This window comes from Podarcis raffonei, chromosome 1 (assembly GCF_027172205.1).
Source record: "Podarcis raffonei isolate rPodRaf1 chromosome 1, rPodRaf1.pri, whole genome shotgun sequence".
Classification (NCBI taxonomy): domain Eukaryota; kingdom Metazoa; phylum Chordata; class Lepidosauria; order Squamata; family Lacertidae; genus Podarcis; species Podarcis raffonei.
In genome coordinates this window covers 100916471-100931338 of record NC_070602.1, presented here as the reverse complement: position 1 = coordinate 100931338, position 14868 = coordinate 100916471, and the positions used below count along the sequence as shown (strand labels likewise).

The window sequence follows — 14868 nt, the reverse complement described above, 5'->3', positions numbered from 1 at the left end:
TTCTTATTTACATGGGCAATGAATGGAAGTGGGCATTGCCAGAACAGGCTCATCTCCTCTACATGCACACATCAGTTGTAAGGATAGAAAAGATCTATAACTCAGGTGAAGTTAATGTTACTGTGTCTTCAGGATTTTGTTGCTGTTGTTTTCAAAAGTACCAGTAGCTGTTTTCAAATTCTGGAAGTTATTTCTCTGTAGGTTTCTATCCTCCACATTGTTTTCCAAAATGAATCTGTTGCATAGAGTGTCTGTGGGCTTCCTCCTATCCCATAAAACATCTCTCACAGATGTGAACAGAAGCTCCACATATGGGAAACCTGCATGATTATATTATGGGGCTAGAAGAAACTGTGTGTGACTTCAAAAGGGCCTTCCTGATGACAATACAAATCTAATTTAATTAAAACACTCCAGCATCTTGCACTAAATCCAACAATAAAGGGGATGAAAGAAGGGGGGATACTGGATGGGTACGCATATAACCACCAATATGATTAAGTGTGGGGGGGTGCTTGAGATATCTACGGGTTTCTACTTCTGAGTGAAAATGCTACATCCACTCCTGTGATTAAGTGTTCTGAACGTGCTATAGAATCAGGAACATTTTTGTCTTTCCATGTGCAGGAAGACAGGTGTTCCATCTGGAACCTGTTTGATGAGAGCACAATGGATTCTGTGCCTCATTCTCTTGGCCCTTGGAATCTGCAGTGGGGTTAAATAATCCTTCTGTGTCAATAGTGGTCCACACTGCACCCATTTCAAGGGCCTTAGCTATACACAGGATTCTACCCACTGAGGTCCCTAAGATCTAAATTCCCCTTTAGGATCTGGATTTTAGTTTTAGGGCTTTGATGGTCTATGTACGAAATGTGCTCCAGACGGTTTCAGTTTTGCTGCATGCAGCTATTTCACAGGCTTACTACAGCTGCCTTTGATCCTCTTTGAGGTTCGCGTGTGGAAATCTCTGGCTTTCATGTGGGGAGAATGCAGCCAACTGTACAAAGGTAAGCGTCACATTCATTCCCCTATCCTCTTTTGCCTCAAGTACCACCCCCTACTGTCATACAGCCCCAAGAAGAGGGCTTGTGATGGAAAGTCGACTTTAGGCTGAAAAATGTCGCCCAGCCCATCAATCAACCAACGAATGTACATGCATGTGTGAACCATACCTAAGGAAGAACGGGGAAGTATTCACTGAGTATTCTGTCATGTGACAAAGGTCTTTGAGAGCAGAAGCAGTAAAGGAAGCAGTAAAGCAGTCTGGAAATGTTGAGAAATGCTGTAAAGCTGCACAATCACTCTGTATGCTGAATCATTGTGACTCATCTTGAAGATGACTCATTCTCTGTATAAATGTATCTGCTTGCAGGCAGACAGTTTGAAGCCTGTCAGTTTGGAGATAGCTTGGAGCAGGGGTCGGCAACCTAAGGTCCATGGACCACAAGTGACCCATGGGGGTCGTTTAACCGGCCCATGGACCCCCACCACTCGCTCGGTCGACTCTCCTGCAGCCAGTGGGAAGCCATGCACACCTCCTCCATGCCAGAAGGAGTGCCGGAAATAGCATTTGCACATGCATGCGTGCGTGCGCACTCCGGCCCACTGCAGCGTCTGCGGGACCATGAACAGCTCCAAGTCACAAAAACTTTGCCAGCCCCTGGTTTGGAGACTCTGTGGAGCTATGAGTTACAGTGGAGTCACTGTGTGTATATGGAACCTGACTCAGAAGTGAAGCCTGTACTCTGTGTATGCGCTGAAGCTAGTTTAAATCTTCTGTTCAGTATGCTGCTTATTTGCAAATAAGTTTTAACTCGGCAAAGCTTTTATTCTTTTACTGAAGAAGACTCTGCATTATTAATTCACGCTGTGTGTCATATTCAACTGAAATGTCGTGGCATAGATCCTCACTGCCACAACTTGCGTCTCTAATAAAGCGTTTCGAATAAAGGATCTCTGAAATCTGATACATATATAGCCCTGCGTAGTATTTAAATAAATATGTTAGGAACTTGAGGTATGTGTATATGTATCTGTATATCTCCACTTTAAACAAAGCTGTAAAATGGCTAATCCTTTAAATTATCTGTGGTGCCAGCTTTAGAATTTGCCATCTAGTGGCATACAGCAAGTGATTTCATTTAAAAGTTGTCTTTTTGCTTCTGACTGCATCACATGCTGGAGTCTTCTCTCCCACCCCCCACCCCATGTGATTATTAGAGCGACAAGAGATTTGTCTAACACAAATAATTTGTGATACTTGGTAGAGGCCAACCACATATTGCAGAGGGCTAGCTTGTTAAAATAACTTTCAAAACTTTCTGATCCCCTTCAGCCCTAGGAAACCTTTAACAAGCAGCAGCATACAATAAGGAGTAGCTCAGACTTGGAAAAACAAGAAACAAAAATGGTTAAGTGCAGCGTGGGAAAATAAAATGCACATATTGAAAAGGGGAGAAGACATGATGGCCAGGTATGGGAATGAAAGGTGTTTCAAAGGAAAATGGAAACCACTGGGATGTAAAGGACGCCAAGAAGTCTAACCACATCTTGTTGAAACTGGACAAGTTTCTCTGTTACTTCAAGGAGACCAGGTAACTCTTGTTAATAGCATCATTCCAACATTGTGACTGTTTTGGTAGATTTCTGTCCAAACAAAGCCAAAGTCGTTAGCTGTGGCATTTATCAATCCAGCTGTTTACAGTTGAAATTAAATAAGGGTATGTCCAATCATTAGGGTATTCAGTCCAGAGCTCTTATCTCATTCCTGAGGACCAGGGATGAGGTTAGGATAGAACTTGTCCCAGATGCAACTTGGAAGCATGTGTGCATAACAGGTGCAAACAGATTATTATTTTTTAATCTTAAAATTATTGTTTGATTATCATCCCCACTAGTACAGATTGATAGAAAACCTCTGTTAAATTTATAGCGCTAGACGTTTTGCTGGATGAAATCCAGTGCTACATTTCTGAATACTCTTTTGCACTATTTCAAGAGTGACCATCATGTGATGCGGAAAAATGTACACCCAGGCCCTATTAAATGTGATAAATGCATCTGATGGGGATGGGTCATGTGCAGTGCAAGGTATAAATAAGTACTAGGGGTGGGCATGGACTCCAGCATTGCCTTGTGTCTGCACAGTGTTTGTGTGTTTTAAATCTAATATATTTCGGAGTCACTCTGTGCTCTCTCCGCTTCAGTTTGCATTTTGGGTTCTGAGTGAACCTGTTTAAAACAAGGCTATTAATGGAAAAATCTAAAAACATATATAACTTTTTTTCTCTTTTGGCTAAAGTGAATGAAACTTACAGGTATAGGAGCCCCTCCAGAGTTGATTATGTCTGACAAATTGCAGACAGACAGGTCCAGGAGCTTTTGGTTGAGCAAAGTAAACATGATTTATTTTCCTTATGGGGGAGGGAAACAGGGGTTTGTCTCTTTTTCCCCTTATAATAATTAGGAGGCAGCTGAATAGTACATATTGTTGCTTCTGCTTTTTGGGGTTGTTTTTTTCAAACTCTGTAGCTTCACACCAGCCCTATTATTATTATTATTATTATTATTAATAATAATAATAATAATTTGTTTGTGTCCTCTGATAGTCCTTTACAGGTATTCCAGAGAGCCAGTATGGTGTAGTGGTTAAGAGCGGTAGTCTCGTAATCTGGGGAACCAGGTTCGCGTCCCTGTTCCTCCACATGCAGCTGCTGGATGACCTTGGGCCAGTCACACTTCTCTGAAGTCTCTCAGCCCCACTCACCTCACAGAGTGTTTGTTGTGGGGGAGGAAGGGAAAGGAGAATGTTAGCCGCTTTGAGACTTCTTAAAGGGAGTGAAAGGCGGGATATCAAATCCAAACTCCTCTTTTATAGGTACCTGAAAGACCTTACATTGCAAGCTGGCTGTTGAGAATGCTGCCTGCCAAGTTCTGAATAGGTCTGAGGTTCTTTTTAAAAAACTAAAGCAAAGAGAGGGCTGTGGGTGGGTGGATGTGTGTGTGTGTGTGTGTGTGTGTGTTACCCTCTCTTTTAAATTTTTACTGCTCTGTTTAGCAACAACAAAACAGCCCACAGCTCTTTAGTGCTTCACAGGCAATACAACTCACATAACAACAGGCACTGCCAGCACCAGGTTTCAGGGGGCCTTTGACACAGTGCCATCAATGGGCCCACACCATCCCAACAGACATCATATTTTCGGTGCCATCTATTTTTTGTTCTGCTGATACTTCCATGGCAGCAATAACAACACCACCACTTAGTGCTCTCCTAAGTGCAATAAAGCAGAGACATCACCTTACCAACAAAGGTCCGTATAGTTAAAGCCATGGTTTTCCCAGCAGTGATGTATGGAAGTGAGAGCTGGACCATAAAGAAGGCTGATCGCCAAAGAATTGATGCTTTTGAATTATGGTGCTGGAGGAGACTCTTGAGAGTCCCATGGACTGCAAGAAGAACAAACCTGTCCATTCTTAAGGAAATCAGCCCTGAGTGCTCACTGGAAGGACAGATCATGAAGCTGAGGCTGCAATACTTTGGCCACCTCATGAGAAGAGAAGACTCCCTGGAAAAGACCCTGATGCTGGGAAAGATGGAGGACACAAGGAGAAGGGGACAACAGAAGACGAGATGGTTGGACAGTGTTCTTGAAGCTACCAACATGAATTTGACCAAACTGTGGGAGGCAGTGGAAGACAGAAGTGCCTGGCGTGCTCTGGTCCATGGGGTCACGAAGAGTTGGACACGACTAAACGACTAAACAACAAGTGCACCCCTGGGTGACTGTTTTAGTGGTGGGTAGATGGCAGTGTCACTTCTGAACAGGATCCAAGCTCCACTCCCATCCATGTTAGTCACCTGCCACTTTAATTTACCCAAAGCAAATGTCCCACCCACATGGCTGCCTGGAAGTTCAGCAAGGGGGGTGCTGGAGTGATACAGCTGCCTTGGGCTAGCGTGGGACTCTTTTGAGCTCTCAGTCAGTGCCCAACCTGATTGCACAGCAGTGCCAGAGACAGGGGCACACTTCAGACTTTCCCATAATGCCTGGGGGCCTTGAGGGCACGTGATGGTGGAGTGGGGCCAGTGAGCATGGCCCACTCTCTTTTCCACATGTGATGGTAATCTTGTGAGGGGAGAATCACTGAATTGTGCTATAAGCTGAAGCTGGTTCCAGTCATTTTTGTTCCTACACAAAACAGTCTTTCACAATAAAATTCTATACTTGGGAAAGAAGGGATATCTCTTTAGGAGTGCTGGTGTGTGTGTGTGTGTGTGTGTGTGTGTGTGTGTGTGTGTGTGTAGCCAGTAACAGCCATTTTAATGTAATTGTATTAATTCAGAGCTTATTTATATTTTATCATCAGGTTAGGTTTCTTTCACCTCCAAGAGCTAATTTTTTTCATACTGTCTGCTTTCATTAAATCCAAAATCTAGGCCAGTTTAGCTAGGTTTTATGGATCGTTTCATGTGACATTTGTAACTTGGCAGACACCGAGAGTGTGGATGTACGAAAACAGCATCCTCTGAAACAATAATGCATTAAGGTGTTCCTGCTTGTTTTGTGTGTGGTGGCCTTTGCCAGTTTAATATTGAAACCATTTCATTTAAGCTACACTCTGAACTTCATTAGCTCCAATATGTAAACAGTTTATCATAGAGACCTGCCTTTTGGTGGGTCGCCTTGTGTGGGACAGTGGTCACCTTTTATTTCCATTGCTTTATCTGGATTTTCCAAGCATATTATCCCATCATGTGCAAATTTTCCAACTCTCACAAATCAACAAGAGGTAGAAGATTTTTTTAAAAGGACATAACTTCTCTGTCAGTGAGATATGCTAGATATCCAAGTACTGTAGTTTTCAGTCTCTTAAAAAAAAGGGGGGGAGTTTAAATACTTGCTGTATAAGCCTAGACATCTTTAGAATACATTGTAAAGAAAAATCTCCAGGTTGGCCTTTGGGGTGCAACTGAGTGGATCTGAAACTCACTTGTTCCCATATGAAAGTTTTGTTTGCTTATCTCCTAGGAAGAATTAGGGCCCCGCAGAGCAGATCAATAATTATGTAGGATACCAGAAATAGTTTCAGTTTTGCTCAAGAGTCTAGATTGTGTGTGTATGTGTGCGCACACACACACAGAGAGAGACACACACACACACATGTGGGCATTTGCATATACACACACTTCACAGCAGAAGTCCACATCTCATTTTGTGCTTCTTTCACCTCACTTTATTTATTTTTGAAGCATGGGGATACCTGGAGACAAAATCTATGTGACCTGAGTAAAAGCATGTGTCTTTCTTTCTTTCTTTCTTTCTTTCTTTCTTTCTTTCTTTCTTTACTTAGTGTAGTAAACCATAACTTTTGAGTTTGCTCACCCAACATTATTTGTTTAATAGAAATATTTTCCGTACCACCTGGTTCTGGCACAAAGTCAAAAATTTGCATTTATATGAGGTAGTTTATCAAATATAAGTCTGTTAAATACACATTGCATTTTGTTTGTGAGAAAATCTGTTCATATTTAATGTAGTTTTTTTAAAAAAAAAATTAACCTTAATGAAAGCTTCTGAAAATTGTTGTTCTAAGCATTTGAAATATGCAACACGAACTGGTTGAAGACATAAACATGTTTTCCATTATATGTTATCAGATAGCCCAAAATTACTTCAAAGAAGAAATGTGGGACTATGTTAAATTAAAAAGATAAGAAAGCATTTAGTTTAAAAAGCAAAGGTTTTTAGAAGAGTAAAGCATCTGACAGTTAACCCCAGCATTTCATAATCTCCTACTGGGTGGGACAGCAAAGGAGCGCAGGGAGAGAAAATATATTTTAGTTTTTATATATGCATGCTCATACCATCTACACCAACTACGGACATGCTAACAAATATAGCTGATCAGATATATGCAAGGGGGGGAAGACATATTTGTTTTGCGTGGTGATTTCAAAATGTAATTATTTGCACATGGTACAACATTGCTACCTTTGAGCTCTCAGGTCCTATTAGCAGCGTGTGCCTCTGCAGCACATGCAACAACCCCAAGAGATTCAAGAGCAGCTTTCCCCTGAAGTTCCAGCAACTGATTTAAACTTCTACCATGAATCTGAAGTCATCAAAATATCCCCAGCCATTTAACACACCCAAGAAGAGAACCTTAGATGTTCTCTTCTCTGGAGTGATCTTCCATGACATGGTATGTCTCATCATTGTTGAGTTGTTCTATTTTGTATTTGAACATTTTCTTACCACAAAAACTTTTTGGGAAAAAAATCACCAGTTGGAGATTGGGCATGAGAGTCCATAATCTTCTGGTTTAACTGTTTCCGTGCTGAATCTCCTAAACTCTTTGTCAAACGTAATGAAAGTTCTCTGGGCTCCTAAGAGAGAAAGCCACACATGTGATGTGCAGGTGCCCCAGTGTGTTGTATCTCTTGGCCACAGTTCATGAGTTCTGATGAACATGTATAATGCTGGGCATTCAGGATCTACACAATCATTCCCTGTCAGCATAATACTCCCCACAGGTATCATTTTACATGAGAGATGCGGGTGGCGCTGTGGGTTAAACCACAGAACCTAGGGCTTGCCGATCAGAAGGTCGGCGGTTCAAATCCCCGCGATGGGGTGAGCTCCCGCTGCTCGGTCCCTGCTCCTGCCAACCTAGCAGTTCGAAAGCACGTCAAAGTGCAAGTAGATAAATAGGTACCGCTCCAGCGGGAAGGTAAACGGCATTTCCGTGTGCTGCCCTGGTTCGCCAGAAGCGTCTTAGTCATGCTGGCCACATGACCCAGAAGCTGTACGCCGGCTCCCTCAGCCAATAAAGCGAGATGAGCGCTGCAACCCCAGAGTCGGTCACAACTGGACCTAATGGTCAGGGGTCCCTTTAACTTTACCAGCTAATGAGTACTGGAAGGATTATAGGCAGGGGGCGGGCATCGAGAAACAAGAGCAGATGCCAGCATGCTCATGGGAAATCCAAGTTGCAGAAGTACTAATATTGTTAGGGGGAAAGAGGGTCCAATGCAGGGGTCAGCAACCTTTTTCAGCCGGGGGACCAGTCCACCGTCCCTCAGACCATGTGGTGGGCCGGACTATATTTTGGGGAAAAAATAATAATGAATGATTTCCTATGCCCCACAAATAACCCAGAGATGCATTTTAAATAAAAGGATACATTCTACTCATGTAAAAACACACTGATTCCGGGACCTTCCATAGGCCAGATTTAGAAGGCGAATGGGCCACATCCGGCCCCGGGCCTTAGGTTGCCTACCCCTGGTCCAATGAGCACTGAATGCTGAATATCTCTTGGATAGAAGGCAAAATATGGAAAACTAGGAGTGGGTGGAACTGGAGTTTCCTAGAGAAGGGCATGAATGGCCAGAACCAGTTGTAGGAGTGCCCCATAATAAAACATTTTGTTGCAGGACTTGCTTGTACAGTGGTACTTCAGGTTAAGAACTTAATTCGTTCCAGAGGTCCATACTTAACCTGAAACTGTTCATAACCTGAAGCACCACTTTAGCTAATGGGGCTCCTGCTGCCGCCGCACCACCACCGCACAATTTCTGTTCTCATCCTGAAGCAAAGTTCTTAACCTGAAGCACTATTTCTGGGTTAGCAGAGTCTGTAACCTGCAGCGTATGTAACCTGAGGTACCACTGTAGTTTTGACGACCGAGAGGATTTTCTTTTGTGGCTGGCATCTGGGAGTCTAAGTCACCTTAACAGACCTCATTCATATAATAACATTTGCTTCTAGGAAAAGCACAAATTGCCGTGAAGACATATTAAAAGAGTCATTGCCTTCAAAAAACAATGATGGTATAGTGGTTAGCTCATAATATGCCCTGGATTGCCAGGTCATGTGTTAAATCCAGATGAGGGTCACTGATGCCTGGTGTTAGTCCAAATGAGTCCAATGTTAATACTGAGAAATCCTTGCAATGAGCTCACCACCTGTCCAGTGGATTGCAGAAATCCTACTTGTATAGGTTCAGTTTAAACCTGATGCTTACTAGGAAGCTTAAATTGGAAGTAGGTAATCTGGCTTTTGATTTTCATTACTGCTTGCAAGTATTTAAACTCTTTCCTCTTCTACCTAGATTTTTATGTTTTAAAAGGCCCCAAATCCTTTTTTTTTTTTGCTATTATACACTGATATTAATATCTATGCTTTAAAAATATAATCCATAACCCCATACCTTTCAGATCTATGTTATGTGCTATGTTTGCAAACACGTACCTCTGGATAATTGTGCTATAATCAACCCCCACTTTCTGACAGGGGTAAACACCATAGATCTTGGTTTGATCTTGTCTGTATTTGGAATTAAATGTAGCATGTACACTTGTTTACTTCCCCTAGGCTTCTGTGTGTGCGCATGTGTGAAATTATATGCACTTAGTTCAAACTCAATATGCTACCACTGCAGCTGTGATTCTTGTTCCAGTTCCTGAAATGAAGAATTTTTTTTCCAGTTGGTACATATGATGATCTCTGTGTTCTGAGGGATAATCTCAGCAGTACTTACAATCCATAAAGATTCTCTCCCCACCCCCGTTTTGTTATCATATGTCCAAAGTTTCAACCCACTAAATACACACTTTTTGTAAGTGTATAATAGCTAACCTCAGGCCACTAATAGATTTAACCTTGCACGTTTTGTAGATCTTTTAAAGTGTTATGGTTTGAAGGTCAACTTCTCTGTCTTACTGTAAAGGAAAGCAAAGAAAGGAATAAAATTAGAAAGAATTAATTCTTCAAAAAGTTTATACAAATCAAAACCCTGCAGTTTCACACTGAGAACAAAAGAAGCATATTAAACACCAAAGTTTATCAAGACAAATTAGGTCCCAGTTTCAAATTTTCTTTAATCTTTTGCATCTGAACGTTTTTTTGCCTCATGCTGTTTTCCCTAGTTAAATGTTAAAATGAATTCTAGCCAATACCATTGACTTCCTCCTTTAAAAATATTGAGACACATAATAAAAAATTAATTACTTCCCCTAATTTCCGTGTGATTCTTTAAAAAGATGTAAAATTCATTTAAAGTAAGTGGTGACTTTGTCTTTGAAGATCACGACAATTAACATGGATCAAAGCGTAGGTTCTGTAACGATGATAGCTTATTAGCATAATGAAATTAACTTAGAGACAAGAATCTTTAATAGGTACAACAAAAACGCTTTAATAATACTTGAAGAAAATTATGTATTTGCTAGAAGTACAACAGTTTCAGACTTTCGATCCAATTAATAAGTTGTTAATTAGCTTTTTTCCCCAAACAATGTGCACTTTAAGTTAACATCTGGCCACTGGATAACACTGTTCTGTGGTACTTTTTGAGATGGACAGTAGAATTGTAAATCTGTTTTACTGGAAACACATTTTGGGGCTCATCTTTGGGAAACAGATCTCATATTCCATAATCTATTTCCTCCTATATCCAAGCCAATTAAAGGGGAGGATTAATTCAATGATCCAGAGGGAGGAATGGGTAATGTCCTTAATTGTAGCTGTAGTGTCTGGTACATATGTCTGGGTTTCTCTGTTATATAGTTTCTATATTCAACAGTTTGTGTGCTTTTATATGGTGCTTTTGTGCTCATACCTACTATGGAAGTAATTCTGCAATGAAAATACAAACACTTTCCAACATTTATCCAAACTTTTTTAAAACGTAAAAATGCCCATTGGTTTTCATTTTTTTAATACTTCACAGAAGGTTTTGCTAAGAAGCTATCTACAGACTAGACTAAAAGCTGTTTGGGAGCAATGAACTTTTAGGATAACAGAGCAATTTAGCCCCTTTGCCTTCTGTACATCATTATATATAAACATAAGCCCTGTTCGCTTATTTCTTCTGAGATGAAGAAAGGCATGGATGGAGGATTGGGGACTGCTGCAACCTCCATGCACTTATAGGCCCTTTGGTCACAGAACCTATCCAAAATCCATATCTTCTATTTGTCTAGGGCCTAGACTAAAGAATCTTCATACAAGATCCTGCATGCAGTGATACTGCTCCCCCCCCCCACCAACATGATGTGCTGCGTTTGTCTGTTAAGGATTAATCTGTAGCGCAGTGAAGTCAAACGCAGAGTCAAAATTCACAATAAAAAAGAAAAACTTTACTGAGGCAAACAGACTTCTTTACAAACACTGTACAAACAATAATAGAAGGGAGCAAAGTAAAAAGAAGAGCACACTGAGCCCATGTATTTATCCTTCCTGGCTCCATGTGACTTCCTGTAATTCAAACAATGTCTGCATAAGGAATGAGTCAGAGTGAGTCAGCTAGAAGAATGAATGCACTTTTCAGCATTTTCCAACACTTTACAGCTTCTGCTCTCAAAGACCTTTGTCACATGACATAATTTACCTACTGTAAATAGAGTACCAGGAACACAACGTTTTTAAACTACTATGGATGGGATTCAATAAAGTTTTCCTCAGACTCGCTGAAATCAATGGCCCTCATCCACGTCCATTAATTTCAATAGGTTTACCCTTGAATAGAACTTAGTTGAATGCAGCCCTGCATTTATAAATCATTGCTATTTTCCTTTTCAAATATGGCACAGTAAATTTGTTGGCTTCTCATAGCAGTGGAGCTACTCCCTGCAATCCAATAGCAGGCTATGTAGTGAGGCACCACTTTGGTCAGTCAGGTCCCCTGGAGAGAAGGCTATTGCCTTCCGGTGAGCAGTAGCAACCTTCCCAACAGATTTTTCCCCCTTGTGGCACAGCTTGCTTCTTCCCAATATGCAAACTAAGCAGGTAAAACTATAAGATTGCGCTTTTGTAAAGATAACTGAGGTTGGTGGACCTCAATAGATCATCATGGCTTCCTTTCAGTCTTTCAGTCCTTTGATTGAGAATGTAATCAAACCTCATTTGGGCAAGACATTCCCACCAAGAGGCAAGCTCCAAACCAGAAAGGAGATCAACCCAATTGGTCTCCTTTTTACTACCAGAGAGGCCAACCACTGTCCTCTCCAGTGGCCACTTCTGCAACCAGCACAACTGCTACAAGCAGGCCTAAGCAGTCTAGAGTAATACAATCTCTACCTCTGATGGATTCTTCTGTCAACAGTACCATGGGTGGAAGAGTCATTAAAACAGTACAGTGCCATTAGCTTCCCATTGCAGAAACGGGGGAGCCAAATAAGTTACTTCAGCCACCAGCCTAATCAGCAGCAGCATCTGCACAAAAGCCAATAACGAGTTAATGTAGATTAAGAGAGGGGTGTCTTCAACCTTAGCATTAACAGTGCCAAAGACTCACACGTGAAGAAATTGACTACGAAAAATCTTGATCAATTTCTACAAAATCCTGACTAGAAGTCCAATTCCAAAATAATTTCTTGTAGTTGAGAAATATTTTAGGTCAGTTTTTCATTTCCTATTCCCTTTGAAATAACCCAATTTCCCTGTTAATATGTTGCTGTTGATGTTACTCCCTGCCTTCTGTGGCTGCTCTTAGTTGTGTCCTGGATTTGACTTTTCCCTGATGGCTCCATTCTTTTAATGCTGTTCTTTTCTGTTTTTGGAATAATTCATGTTGTGTGCTCCCATTTGCATGGAGTGAAAACAACCACAAGTAACTTTGAGGAGGATTTCACACACACACACACACACACACACACACTTTTCCTGCCATAAACTAGTTTCAGGGAACTTCCACATTGGCCTTTGTGCTGGCATTGATGCTAGGCTAAGGTATCTTAATTTGGACCTTGTAAGCCTATAAACCATGCTCACATTAAGTAACAGGCCAAGCCTAGTTCAGGATTCCCATGGCTGGCATAACCGTGAACAGCACAGACTAGACTGATGCACCATATCTGTAAACAGGAAAGGAAACGTCTCTTCCCTGCACATACAAGTTGCCCATTTTGGTTCCTGGTTTTCCTGCAAACCAGCCTGAAACAATGGATATCACCCAAACACAAACACCTCTTCTAGCAGGAAGAATGGGAAGCCAGGAAAAGTATGACTGGGTGTGGAGGATAAAGCTGTAAGGGAACCAGAGGCACCGAGTTGTGCCCAACAATGGGGAACCCCGGCATGCGCCCATAACACGTGTGGCTGTTGCATTGGGAGGATGCCAAAAGCGGGAGGATGCTGAGGCTGACTGGCCCTGTGGAGGAAGTGAGCTCAGCAGAAGGAGCAGACTGGGGCGAGGCATGATGGGACTTGTAGTCCCCACTCACCCTGCCCCGGAGGCTGGACTGGGAGGCGCTGCAGAGGCAGAGATGCCGCAGCAGCAGTGACAGGAAGGGGAGCTTTCCTTTTGCCGCCACTCCAGGTTTTGGGAGTTTGGGTATATGGTCACCTCCAACTCAAGAGGCTTGCACTCGGCCTCCTCTGCCCCCTCAGCATGTGTGACTGTCACATCAGGAGGAAGCTGGTAGTTGGAAGGAGGCCCCTCAGCCCTGGCCCAACAGACATGGAGGGGGCTGAAGACCCCCAGCTTTTCCAGGTAGGGCTGGAGAATTTGGTGAAATGGTGCCTGCCGTTTCTTTGCCTGCAAATAGGATGGAGACTTTTGAGAGTCCACTTCTGCACAGCTCCAGTAGTAAATATAAACTGATGTCTTCCCATTTTTTTCCCCTCGGACTTCTCACAGGATCTCTTCTGAAAGCATTCCAAACAAGGATACAGCTACTACTGCAAAACATTTGTTCCACTGTCACCACTGCCAAGAAAGGACTGAAGCTGTGAAATCAAAACTTCAGAATCAAATTATGGAGTGAAAGCATTCCTGCAGTGCAAATCAGCTGTCGGGTGCTCTTTCTTTTGAGTGAAGGTAGGCTTGAGTGGGCAATGAGAGTAACTTGCCCAGATGCCCCCAGAAACCCAGCACAGATTGCTTCAAAGGAGATTAAGCAAATTCAGACAGCATAGGTCTGTTACAGCCTCCCTCAGCCTGAAGTTTTGGTGTCCTGCTGATGTTTTGAACTACAAGTCTTATCACCCTTGACAGTTGTCCATGCTGACCAGGACTGGTAAGAGCTGTGGTCCAACATGTGGAGGACACTAGGTTGAGGAAGTCAGGTCTATTTGCTGCTCTTAGCCAGAACAGCTGAATGTAATCTCCAGGTGCAGAGACAGCATACTTCTGAATGCCATATGCTAGGGTTGACTTCCCCAACCTGATACCTTCCACATGCTTTAAACTACAACTCCCATCATGCCCTGACCATTGGCCATGCTGAATAGGGCTGATGGGAGTTGCAGTTCAAACTTCATGTAGGGCACTACTTAAGAATCTTCCTCCGACTCCAAGCCACTATTTCAGAGCCCCAATAGTATACCTTAGTTTTCTTTACTACAATGGACCAGATAGGATAATATACTTAAGTGGATTGCTGTCCTAAGCATGGGATTGTGGGGTTGAGAGAGAGACTCCACCTTTCTTTCCTCTGCACCCTCTGTAACTATCCTCTGAAGTAGCTGGGCATCCCCAGATTTGCATGCTATTTGAGTGGGTTGTACGTGTGTAAAATCTGATGCGCAATGCCCTACATTCACAGCCAATTTCTAAATTTTACATGGGGTTTCAATTATACAACCAGTGTCAATGCACAGTGGTTTTCACATGCACTTTTTTGACTGAATAAGTATGGTGATGGCAATGGAGAAAAAGCAGGAAGACAGGGAAGGAGTCCTGTGTGTCACATAGCAAATCTGACAATACAGTCTGCCACCCACCTTCCATTTTACCAGCTAGGGTGTAGCTTGCAGCTTCGTTTCTAATACAAAAGGAATGTAATTGCTGAAATGTGTAGTTATTTAATCCCTCTGTATTTTTGTGTTATGTACTGGCATACCAAAAATAAAACAAAAC

The 14868-nt window shown here is 42.2% G+C and overlaps 1 long non-coding RNA gene across 1 annotated transcript; it reads left to right on the top strand.

Moving 5' to 3' along the window:
• The first annotated feature begins 741 nt into the window (after positions 1-741).
• LOC128402901 (uncharacterized) lies at positions 742-13922 on the top strand. Its single transcript, XR_008327802.1, has 2 exons — positions 742-1007; positions 13648-13922. It is a non-coding gene; the product is annotated as an uncharacterized LOC128402901 (long non-coding RNA).
• Positions 13923-14868: the final 946 nt, after the last annotated feature.